This window comes from Pseudonaja textilis, chromosome 8 (genome assembly GCF_049901715.1).
Source record: "Pseudonaja textilis isolate UNSWEBS1 chromosome 8, rPseTex1.2, whole genome shotgun sequence".
Lineage (NCBI taxonomy): Eukaryota > Metazoa > Chordata > Lepidosauria > Squamata > Elapidae > Pseudonaja > Pseudonaja textilis.
This window is the reverse complement of record NC_141997.1, coordinates 50714364-50726775: the sequence shown is the minus strand read 5'-3', so window position 1 is coordinate 50726775 and position 12412 is coordinate 50714364. Positions and strand designations below refer to the sequence as shown.

Here is a 12412-nt window from a genome sequence, read left to right as displayed (position 1 = left end):
GTGCATGATTTAATATTGTAAAATGTCTTTTTTTTTAAGGAAAATAAATCTTTTAATTTAAAATAAAGCTTGAATTAGGGGAAAATATAATGGCTTGGCCTAGTGCCAAAAGCATGCAAAAGGATGAACGAAGTAGACCTCGCCATGGCATGCCGAGAGCCGGGGTCTCCGTCTCACCTATGAGAAGCCCCAATTGTCAGCAAAGTTAGCCTTGGTTGACCTTAGGAACGGATACAAAGTCAGGTGTGGTTAGTTCTTGAGTGGGAGATCATCAGAAATTCCCAGAGTGTAGGCTAAATTAAAAAAAAAAAACCACTTCAAAAGACCCGATTCAAACTTTTTTCCATATTATTGCCAATAAAAGGAGGTGTTTTCGGTCTACATTTATATCCTGAATCAAACAGGGAGTTTATTCTGCTGGGCAACAATACCTGGAGTAAATGCAGAGTAATTAGAGTAGAGTAAAGTAGAATAGAAATATTGACGGGAATAAGAATAGAATAGAATAGAATAGAATAGAATAGAATAGAAATAGAATAGAATAGAATAGAATAGAATAGATACAAAATATACAAAATAATAGAAAATAGGATAGAATAACATAGTTGGGAGATGTCTTGGAGGTCTTCTAATCCCAACCCCTGCAGAGTCCATGAATACCATTCAGAATGTTTAATATATTTTTATTGCTAATTAAATCTTGTAAATCACTGTTCAAGGGAGCATGAAGAATTCTTGCATTATCCTGGGGTCATGGGATCACCTTTAGCGACATTCTGACAAGCAAAACCAACGAGGAAGCCAGATTTACTTGGCAACGGTGTTACTAACTTAAGCACTGCAGCAATTCGCTTAGCAACCAGAGCAAGAAAGCTAACAAAATGGGTCACACAACTCACTTCACAAACGTCTCACTTAACAACAGAAAGTTGGGGCTCCGTTGGGGCCGTATGTCGAGGACTGGTGGTGTAGGGTCTCCTGCTTGGGCAGAGGGTTGGACTGGATGACCTACAAGGTCCCTTACAACTCTGATTATCTGTTATCTGAGTACCTGCATTTTCCAGGAGGAATATATTATTCTTGTGGCATGACCAATGCAATACCAGCCTGCAAAGGAGAACAGTATAAAGTCTGTAGGTAGGTACGTAGGGGAGGAGAGAGAAAGATACAGAGATACAGAGAGAGAGAGAGAGAGAGAGAGAGAGAGAGAGAGAGAGAGATTAGATAGATAGATAGATAGATAGATAGATAGATAGATAGATAGATAGATAGATAGATAGATAGATAGATAGATAGATAGATAGATAGATATAGATAGATAGAAGAGAGAGATGAGAGAGATAGATAGATAGATAGATAGATAGATAGATAGATAGATAGATAAGATAGATAGATAGAGAGAGAGATAGAGAGATTAGATAGATAGAGAGAGAGAGAGAGACAGAGAGACAGAGAGACACACACAGAGAGAATAGATAGATAGATGATAGAGAGGGGGGGGAGGGGGGGAGGGAGAGAGAGAGAGAGAGAAAGAATTCCTCTCTTTTCAAACTTCTGCTCCAGTGTTTCTCCATTTTGGCGACTTTAAGATGTGTGGACTTCAACTCCCAGAATTCCCCAGCCAGCCACGCTGTTCTAAACAGAATATTGGCATTGGGGAATTCAACAGTTATGGAAAAAAAGTGGCAGTTTGAAGAGAGATGATGTCACCAATTCTGGCACAACCAGCCTCTTGGGTTTTGAATACTGGTATTTAGGAGCAAGCGGATGTCCATTCAAAAAACCCCAAATCTGCTACTGCCGTTGATTCAAGAAGTGAAACAAACTAAAAACTCAGAGAAAATTCAGAGGACTAGGTGAGTTTTGCTTTCCTGTAGCTCAGGGCAGCCTAAGCAAAAGAATTTGAAACCAACTTTTGTGTGATTAGAATAAACAAATTTGCCACCCACCCCTGAGTAAAACTAACATGATAACAGATAACAGACAATCAGAGTTGGAAGGGACCTTATAGGTCATCTAGTCCAACCCCTCTGCCCATACGATACAAAATATTCAGTTTGGGTAAGTTAGCACATTGTAACTCTAAAAGCAAAACATACTGAATAACGGAGCTTGGGAAGGGACCTTGGAGATCATCTAGTCCAACCCCCTGCTCAAGCAGGAAACCCGGTACCATTTCAGAGAAATGGTCGTCCGATCTCTTCTTTAAAATCTCCTTCACTCTAAAACCACTACTTAATGTTTCCTCTGACTCTCATCCTCCCTATTCATTATTTAGGGAGGATTCATGTATTCACACCAATAAACACAGGAAAGAAAAATATTTTAAAGGGAGGCTGACCAAAAGTTACAAGACATGAAATAAAATTCAAAAGAGTTTGTTAGCTGCCAAAGAGGAAAATAATCAGCATTCTCTCCCGCCCAGTCACTCCTTAAGGTATTTCTTTTTTCCCCTCTCCTGATGATCAGCTGTTCAGATGATCAGCTGTGCCCGGATCCCTCTCGCTGTCTTATTGCTTCGCCCAAGAGGTTTCCCTGCGGCGCAGAAGGTTAAAAAAATGGGAGCATGGGGGGGCGGGGTGTTTGCTGCAAAACAAGGCACGCCCACCCAGTCACATGGCCATGCCCACTTGGCCACACCCACAGAACCCGTTGTTAAAAAATTTGAACTCCACCCATGATTATAACGGTTGATATTTTTTTAAGCACTGTGAAATCTGAGCAGAGAAGGGGGTACCCGGTCCAAGTTTTTACTTTGGCTGGGTCTCCCCGCGTATTCCATTAACGTCCTGGAGATTAAAACGTTTTTATTGATTGATTGATTGATTTGATTTGTCAATCACTTACAAGATAATAGGTCTAAGTATAAACAAGAGTAAGAATACAGCAGATAGGTACGAATAAATGGGGACAATAGGACAGGGACGGTCGACACGATGGTGCACTTATGCACGCCCCATACAGACCTCTTAGGAGTGGGTACTCTCTCTTTCCTTTCCTTTCCTTTCCTTTCCTTTCCTTTTCTTTCTTCCTTCCTTCCTTCCTTCCTTCCTTCCTTCCTTCTTTCCTTCCTTCCTTCTGCTCCCTTCCTTTTTTTTCTGCTCCCTTCCTTTTTTTTCTTCTCCCTCCATTCTTTTCTCTCCTTTCTTCCTTCCCCTTCCCTGTTCTCCTTCCTTCCTTCCTTCCTTCCTTCCTTCCTTCCTTCCTTCCTTCCTTCCTTCCTTCCCGCCTTCCTTCCTTTCTTCCTCCCTTCCTCCATCCCTCCCTCCTCCCTCCCTCATCTCCTTCCTTCCTTTCCCTTCTCTGTTCTCCTCCTTCCTTCCTTCCTTCCTTCCTTCCTTCCTTCCTTCCTTCCTTCCTTCCTTCCTTCCTTCCTTCCTTCCTTCCTTCCTTCCTTCTTTTATACTTTATTTGGTTTATTTATTGGATTTGTCAATCGCTTACAAGATAATAGGTATAAGTATAAACAAGAGTAAGAATACAGCAAATAGGTACGAATAAATGGGGACAATAGGACAGGGACAGTAGTCACGATGGTGCACTTATGCACGGCCCTTACAGACCTCTTAGGAAAGGGGTGAGGTCAATAGTGAATAGTTTGAGGTTAAAGGAGTGGGGGTTAGAGGATGGCTAATCTAGAGAAAAGAAAGAGTTAGGGGGACTTAATAGCGGTCTTCCAGTATTTCAATATCTGAATTTAAATATTTCAATACTGGAATGCAAGATGACCGCACTTGGGGACTGCAGCTGAGAAATCCAAAGACGCTTGATCCTGCGGAGGAAAGCTACAGCAAATCTAGACAGCATCCTAAAAAGCAGAGACATCCCCCTGCCCACAAAAGTGCATGGAGTCGAGGCTCTGGTGTTCCCAGTTGCAATATATGGCTGTGAATGTTGGACCATAAGGAAGGTGCAGCGCCAAAGAATGGAGGCCTTTGAACTCTGAAGATTCCTGAGAGTCCCTTGGATGGCAAGGCGACCCATCCGGTCAGTCCTAGAGGTGGTCAACCCTGACTGCTCTTTAGGAGGCCAGATCCTAAAGAGGAAACTCAAAGACTTTGGCCACCTCATGAGAAGGAAGGAAGGACTCCCTGGAGAAGAGCCGAATGCTGGGAACGATGGAGGGCAATAGAAGAAGGAGAAGGAGAAGGAGGAGAAGAAGAAGAGGAAGAGGAAGAGGAAGAGGAAGAGGAAGAGGAAGAAGAAGAAGAAGAAGAAGAAGAAGAAGAAGAAGAAGAAGAAGAAGAAGAAGAAGAAGAAGAAGAAGAAGAAGAAGAAGAAGAAGAAGAAGAAGAAGAAGAAGAAGACGGCAGAGAAGGAGAGGGCTGGATGGAGTCACTGAAGCAGTAGATGTGAGCTTCAATGGACTCCAGAAGATGGAGGACAGAAAGGCCTGGAGGAACGTTGCCCATGGGGTCATGATGGATCAGACACGACTTTGCGACTAACAACAATAATTGAGGGGCTGCCCCAAAGAAGAGGAGGTCAACTGATTTGCCGAAGCACCTGAAGGCAGGACAAAGAAGCAACGGACGGGAATTAATCAAGGAGAGAAGCAACCTGAAATTAAGGAGAAACTTCCTCACAGTGAAGACAGTTAACCAGTGGAACTGCTTGCCACCAGAAAGCGTGGCTGTTCCATCAGCGGAAGCTTTGAGCGGGGGGGGTTGGACTAGAAGACCATCGAGGTTCCATCCAGCTCTCTTCTGCTTGATTGATCTAATCCAGCAGCACCTTCACCATTGCACCGTCCTGCCTTTTGCTTTTGAGAGAGCGGGATGGTGCTAAAAGCCACCCAAGCTGGCTTCTGGATCTGAGGCAGGACGAGGACTTGGAGAATCCTACTTTAAAACCTTCGTTCTATCGCCAGGACAAAGCAGACTCGAATGCCGGAGTTAGTTGAAATCAGCTCTTTATTAGCAACCAGTAACTTCAACTGAAGTCGAGACGCGGCAGCCCTTTCTACAGCGGCTGCTCGCGGCTTGCAACCAATGGCATGTGTTTAAACTTCCCGCCGCTTGTGCGGCCAATCGGAACCCGTTGTTCTTAACCAATCGTTACGCTGTGTTAACTAACCAATAGGAATGAAGTATTAGAAGTCTATATTTGAATACGCTACAACCTTCACTGCTGCAATATGTTGGCTTCCAACGGAGACCTAACCAGTGTGAAATTAGCAGTCCCCACTTGCCAATCTATACTCCCGCTTCCTCATTTCCATCTCCCATTTATTATCCTGATTGCTCTCCAAGGGAAAGGAGAACTGAACCAGTTTTCTACGCCTTGAGACTTCCCTCAGACCAAGCCAAAATAATAATAATAATAAATAAGGGGAAAACATCTATTGAAGGAGGATGACTCACTCCCTTCCAGCCTGGCCCAAAAGAAATATGGCATAAACTGGATTCGGCGAAAGGAAATACAAGGAAAACAAATCATGGCTAAAACTGCCACACTCCTTTTTTTACAGGGGGTTGGAACAGAACAGTGGTCGCCAACCAGTGGGCAGGGAACCACCGGTGGCCTGCAAGAAAATGTTGGCGGTCCGCAGAAAATGTCACCCCCAAAGCGATTAAGCCAGGCTGTGCAGGAACACAAGGCTTGCGTTGCCTGCATTACGAACAACACGAGGAAGTAAGGGTAGCGGGGAGAGGGCAGTGTAGGGGACTTGCCCCACTCACCCCACGCGCCTCGTCTGGGCTGCTTCTTTCCACCTTCTTCTTCTTCTTCTTCTTCTTCTTCTTCTTCTTCTTCTTCTTCTTCTTCTTCTTCTTCTTCTTCTTCTTCTTCTTCTTCTGGATGCATGCAATAAAAGCAGCAAAAGTCTTTCTTCCTCTCCCCCAAACTCCGCCAGAAATGAGTCTTTGGGACAAGGCCTCCTGCTCCAAGAGGCTGCGCCAGCGTGACAAGTCTCACAAAGACTCATTTCTGGTGGAGTTTGGGGGAGAGAAAGAAAGACTTCTGCTGCTTCTGCTGCTTTCCTTGCATGAAGCCGAAAGTCTCTCTCTCCTCCTGAGAACAGAGCTGGAGACGGTATCCTGCGATCCCAAATAAAGAATGATCGATCGGTAGGAAAACGGGGCAGGGAATTTTCCTGCAGACCTTTTTGGGATTTTCCTAGGGTCTCTGATCTGCGGGATTTAAAATGATGAGTTTGGTGGTCCTTGAGGTTCAAAAGGTTGGCGACCCCTGGACTAAAAGACATCCGAGTTCCCTTTCAACTCTGTTATTCGATTCGAACATCTGTGGGATCCTTGGTGCTCACTGGGCTTGGTGGTTTTCTTGCAGATCTTTTGTCACCCAAAATTAGGTGATATCAGCAGTTCCAGCAGTGATGCTGTAGTTTTGAATCACGAAACATCTGGAAGAAAACAACCAAAGCTCAGAGAAGAGCAACTTTGAGCAACCTAAGATGATTAAAGGCCTGGAGACTAAAATGTATGACAAACGTTTGCAGGAATTGGATCTGGCTAGGGAAAAGAAAGACTAGGGGTGACATCATGGCATTTGAGGGGCTGCATCCAATTTTGGTCACCACATTACAAAGGGAGATGTTGAGACTTTGGAAAAAGTGCAAAGAAGAGCAACTAAGATGATTAAAGACCCTGGAGAGAAAAACATATGAAGAACTGTTGCAGGATTTAGGTTTGGCTAAGAGAAAAGAAGGATTAGGGGTGACAGGATATCAGTTTTCCAGTATTTGAGGAGCTGCCACAAAGATGAGGAAGTCAACATTTTCCCAAATCCCAGAAGGCAGGACCAGAAAGGATGGATGGGAACGAAACAAGGAGAGAAGCAACCTGGAATTAAGGAAAAGAAACTTCCTAACAATGAGAACAAGTCACCAGTGGAACAGCCTGCCACCAGAAGTTGTGGGTGCTCTTATCACTGGAAGTATTTAAGAAGAGATTGGGTCCCCAAACCTGGCAACTTTAAGACTTGCGGGCTGAAACAGTATTATAAGATTTGGAATGTATTTTATGAATGGTTAGACAGAAGAGCAAGAAATTGGAATATAGTAATAACATACTATAACTGGTTGATTTTGAATGAGCAAGAAAATGAATATTTAATGAGGATGAAATATATTCTTGAAAAACAATAAATATAAGGTTAATGATAATACAATAGTTGACCAATATGATATAAAATGTTGATTAGAACGTTTATGAATATAAACAGGTAAGAAATGTATGATAATATTGTGTGCACAAGCTATATGTACCCAACCGACACACTGTTGAACTGGAAGATGGTTTTATTCGTTGTTTTTGTTATAAAAATAAAAAACTTTTTTTTAAAAAAAGACTTGCGGGCTTCAAGTCCCAGAATTGCTAGCTGGAATAGATGGAATAGCATAGCTGGCTGGAGAATTCTGGGAGATGAAGTCCACAAAGTTGCCAAGTTTGGAGAACTCTGGTCTAGGGTCTCCTGTTTGAGCAGGGGGCTGGACTAGAAGACCTCCAAGGTCCCTTCCAGCTCTATTGTGATTGAAAAAAGCACCAAGGACCCCCTCATGTCAACCCTTCCTGAGCTACAAACATGCTCCTTGATTGAGTCCTCTTCCTCTTTAAGAGCAAACCCAGCAGGAAGTTCAAAGGAGAACCAATCCTTGAAAAGAAGGGGGGCGTTTTTTGGTGCAAACTCCTACGCAGGTGTGCAGGGGAGAAGGAAGGTAGAGGTGTCCCTCTAAGCAACAGGCAAGGCTCAGGAGAAAGCAGGCGTGTCTTTCCAACCAAGAACCATGTATTGTGGAGATATGGGCTGCTGTAGGAGAGGAGGGCTGGGTTGCTCGCCCCAAATAGGCTGGAGTGGGGCAGGGCTGGACTGCTACTTACCCCAGATAGGCTGCAGGAGAGCAGGGCTGGACTGCTCACCCCCAAAGGCTGCAGGAGAGCAGACCTGGACTCCTACTTACCCCAAAAGGGCTGCAGGAGGGCAGGGCTGGGCTGCTCACCCCCAAAAGGCTGCAGGAGAGCAGAGCTGGGCTGCTCACCCCCAAAAGGCTGCAGGAGAGCAGAGCTGGACTCCTACTTACCCCAAAAGGGCTGCAGGAGAGCAGGGCTGGACTGCTCACCCCCAAAAGGCTGCAGGAGAGCAGAGCTGGACTCCTACTTACCCCCAAAAGGCTGCAGGAGAGCAGGGCTGGGCTGCTCACCCCAAGAAGGCTGCAGAGAACCAAAGTTGGAGAGTTCACAAGAGCAGTAAGTGACACCATCTTGGGAGCTGTCTCAAAGTATGTTTCTCCCAAAGGCACCTGGGCTGGTTTTTGTTTTTCCTTGTGAAACAACACAAAGATCCTTGCTTCTCATCCAAGAAACTTCATCTGTTGAAAAGAAACATCTTTGAGACAACTGTGACCCCAATGATTCTCCTCCAAAGACACTTTTAGGGAGCTGTTGATTTTTTTAAAAAAAGGAGGTGGGGTAGCATTTCTGTGAAAGGATAGGGTTCCTTCAAACTGGCTGGCACTTGGACTGTGGGTGCCCTCTCCCTTTAAGACCAGCAGTTGTTGGCTATAAAAGCTGAGCAAAGAGAACTGCGTGTGGTGTTGGTGTTGGGAGTTGAGTGAGAGGGATGATGGTTTGTGTTCGTTTGGGAAATTAAAACAGCCCGAAGAAGAACCTCTTATAAGCATTTGCTGGGCAGAGTTGGCGTCCGGTATTAATACCAAGCTTGGTTGTTTTCTTGCAGATGTTTTATTACCCAACTAGGCAACATTATCAATGCATAGAAGCTTCCTAGTTGAGCAAGGAAATGTCTGCAAGAAAACAAACAAACTCAGAGAGAACCAAGGACCCCACAGTCCTCTTCCTCTTCTCCTCTCTGCAAACCAACTTCCTTCTAGCACTGAAGATGTTACCAAGTTTGGGTAAAGAAACATCTGCAAGAAACAAGCAGGCTCAGAGAGCACCAAGGACCCCAAGTCCTCCTCCTCCTCCTCTACAAACCCTCCTCTCCTAGCACTGCTGGTGCTACCTAGTTGGGTCATGAAATGTCTGCAAGAAAACAACCAAGCTCAGAGAGCACCGAGGACCCCACAGTCCTCTTCCTCCTCCTCTACACTATATTTCTTCCCCCCCTACCTTTTTCCTAGTTTTCCACTACTATTTTTTAATTTTTCTTTTGTATATTTTGAAAAAAAACCAATAAAAATGGTCATATAGGACACACTGTAGATGTAACTTACCTATCTGATGAATCCCTGTCTCTCTTGTTTTGTCCCTAGTTCGGGCGCCTACCTTGTCATCCCTCCGAATCCAGCAAGGAGGAAAGAGCTGCAAAGAAGTAAGTTGGTTGGGTTGGGTAGTTTGTTAACATAGTAGTAGGTATTCATCTGACTGTGCGAAAAAGTTTGCCATATATAAGAACAGAACAGAACAGAATAGAATAGAATTCTTTATTGGCCAAGTGTGATTGGACACACAAGGAATTTGTCTTCGTTGCAAATGGTCTCAGTGTAGATAAAAGAAAAGAGACATTCGTCAAGAGTCAAGAATCATCAGGTACAACAATAACAGTCATAGAGTACAATAATAAATCAAATCATACTAAGATACAGTCAACATAAATAGTAAGGATACTGTTGTAATGACAAGGCAGTCGAGTTGTTTGATCATGAACAACTGAATCATGATGATCTTTATTGGAGTCTAGTCTTGCATTTATACACATTTTTAGTTATCCTCCATCACTGGTTAACTTTGGTTACTGCTTAACTTTCGTTACTGTTTAGCACAGTAATCCATACAATTAATTATCTCTAGTTAAAGTCTAACATACGTTTACTTCCTCTCTCTAATCCTCCTTTAAATTAGTGACTTTGTTTACCTGAGTTGTATTTGCTTGGAAACATTCTTTATCTGAGGTTTGCCATCCAAGATTGGAACATTCCTGCAATTACAACTCTACAGATACAAGCGACAAAGTTACAGTCATACAGTCACAGGTGGGAGAGGGTGGGTGATAAGGAGTGATGAGAGGATTAATAGTAGTGCAGACTTTGTAAATAGTTGGACAGTATTGAGGGAATTATTTGTTCAGCAGAGTGATGGCGTTTCGGGGGAAAACTGTCCTCTCTGACAGAAATGGTGTACGATCTCCCACTTGGGGGGGTTGGGTTGGACTAGATGACTTACAAGATCCCTTCCAACTCTGATTATCTGAAAATTCTGTTTGAATTTTGATAACGTAACTATGGGGATGTTGCAACGGTCCTGTGAAAAATGGTGTGTGTGTGTGTGTGTGTATACATGCATACATACATATTCTGGATTTCTAATGAGTTCTGTTTTCGTTTCTGTGGTGTTTTTTAGTTGCTAATAAAGAGCTAGAAAATTGGACAAAATGGAAGGCCCGGCAAAAAACAGGCCCAATTAGCTTGAAACCTCAGAAATTAGGTAAGTCAGGAGAAAATGGAAGAGGAACGAACATTTCCATGTCTTTCACGGAGTATGTCGTGTTGATTTTTTTTTCAAAAAATTGAATCCTGAAAAAGTCAGACCGTATTTTGCAGATTGGTTGTTGGAAATCGAAAACAGTGTTGTTGTAAGAAAGTTTCAAAATTTACCAGTCTTTTATTCCCCCGTCATCCCTTTTAACTCTGAGGTTAATGAAGTTTCCATTTTGATATATCTGTGGAATAAAAAATGCTCGAAGAGTTTGCAAAGCGACCGACGTACTTTTAACTGGCAGAATGCCAATCTATGGAATCCGATGAAAGCGGAACATTAAAAATGCCTTTTTGTGAATAAGGATGTCCTGAAGAATAATGGTATAATTTAAAAAAAAAAAATCTTTACAGAAATTCTTGATCAAATTGCAGTAGGTAATTCTGGATCAATCAGTCAACTTGTTCAATTAAGAGTGCTTTGAAATGGTAGGAAGCAGTGGTGAGATTCAAAATATTTTTACTACCGGTTCTGTGGGCATGGCTTGGTAGGCGTGGCTTGGTGGGCTGCAAAAATCCCCATTCCCACCCCACCCCACCCCACTAACCTGCTTTCCAGCTCCGTTCTCCTGTGCAGGGCAACTCAAAAAGATCCAGTCGATTAGCTGGGACTCAATGGGAGGCGGAGAATAGATGGGGGCGGGGCCAGTCAGAGGTGGGATTTGCTGGTCCTCCAAACTACTCAACATATTCGCTACCGGTTGTCCAGAACTGGTCAGAACCTGCTGAATACCACCTCTGGTAGGAAGTTATGAAGTAAGCAGATGCTTTTATGGTAACCCACTGATCGTAACATTGGAATGCCCTAAAATTAGAATGCAATAACAAGAATAGAATAGAATAGAATAGAATAGAATAGAATAGAATAGAATAGAACAGAACAGAACAGAACAGAACAGAATAGAATAGAATAGAATAGAATAGAATAGAATAGAATATTGGGATGAAGAATAGAATAGAATGGAATGGAATGGAATAGAATAGAATAGAATAGAATAGAATAGAATAGAATAGAATAGAATAGAATATTGGAATGTAGAATAGAATAGAATATTGGAATGTAGAATAGAATAGAATAGAATAGAATAGAATATTGGAATGAAGAATAGAATAGAATAGAATAGAATAGAATAGAATAGAATAGAATAGAATAGAATATTGGAGAATAGAATAGAATAGAATAGAATAGAATAGAATATTGGAAAATAGAATAGAATAGAATATTGGAATATTGGAATATTGGAATATTGGAATATAGAATAGAATAGAATAGAATAGAATAGAATAGAATAGAATAGAATAGAATAGAATAGAATAGAATAGAATAGAAATAGAATTCTTTATTGGCCAAGTGTGATTGGACACACAAGGAATTTGTCTTGGTGCAAATGCTCTCAGTGTACATAAAAGAAAAGGTACATTCATCAAGAGTCAAGAATCATCAGGTACAACACTTAGTGATAGTCATAGGGTACAATCAGCAATCAAATCCTACTAGGAAACAGTCAATATAAATAGTAAGGATACAAGCAACAAGGTTACAGTCAGACAGCCACAAGTGGGAGGGGATGGGTGATAAGGAGTGATGAGATAGCATCAGCCAGCACTCAGGTGAAGCCATGTGGTCCAGACAAAGCCTACGAAGTTAGCTAAGACCCTCCCACCCCTGGGAGCCTGACAGTGAATGGGATACATTTCTTACCCAGGAACAGGAAGCACTAAGATGGGGTCCAAGTGAGGGTATAAAACTAAGGGTCTCTGAGCATCTCTTCCCTTCTTCTCCTTCACCCAACATCTTGGAGCATCTGATCATCCTTTTGACTTTGGAGTTCCAAGCCATGTGGTCCTGCTGTCCACCATTAAACCATCTTTCCAAACAGCCTCCATGTTTCCAGTGTCTTTCTTCCCCCACTTGGAACTGAACCCAGAAGGATACTTTTCTTCCAACACCCTCGTCTAGTT

The 12412-nt window shown here is 42.7% G+C and overlaps 1 protein-coding gene across 1 annotated transcript in view; it reads right to left on the bottom strand.

Annotated features, from left to right (window-relative positions):
* Nucleotides 1-12412, bottom strand: part of TNFSF11 (TNF superfamily member 11) — a 258185-nt gene that overhangs the window by 131603 nt on the left and 114170 nt on the right. The window lies entirely within an intron of this gene.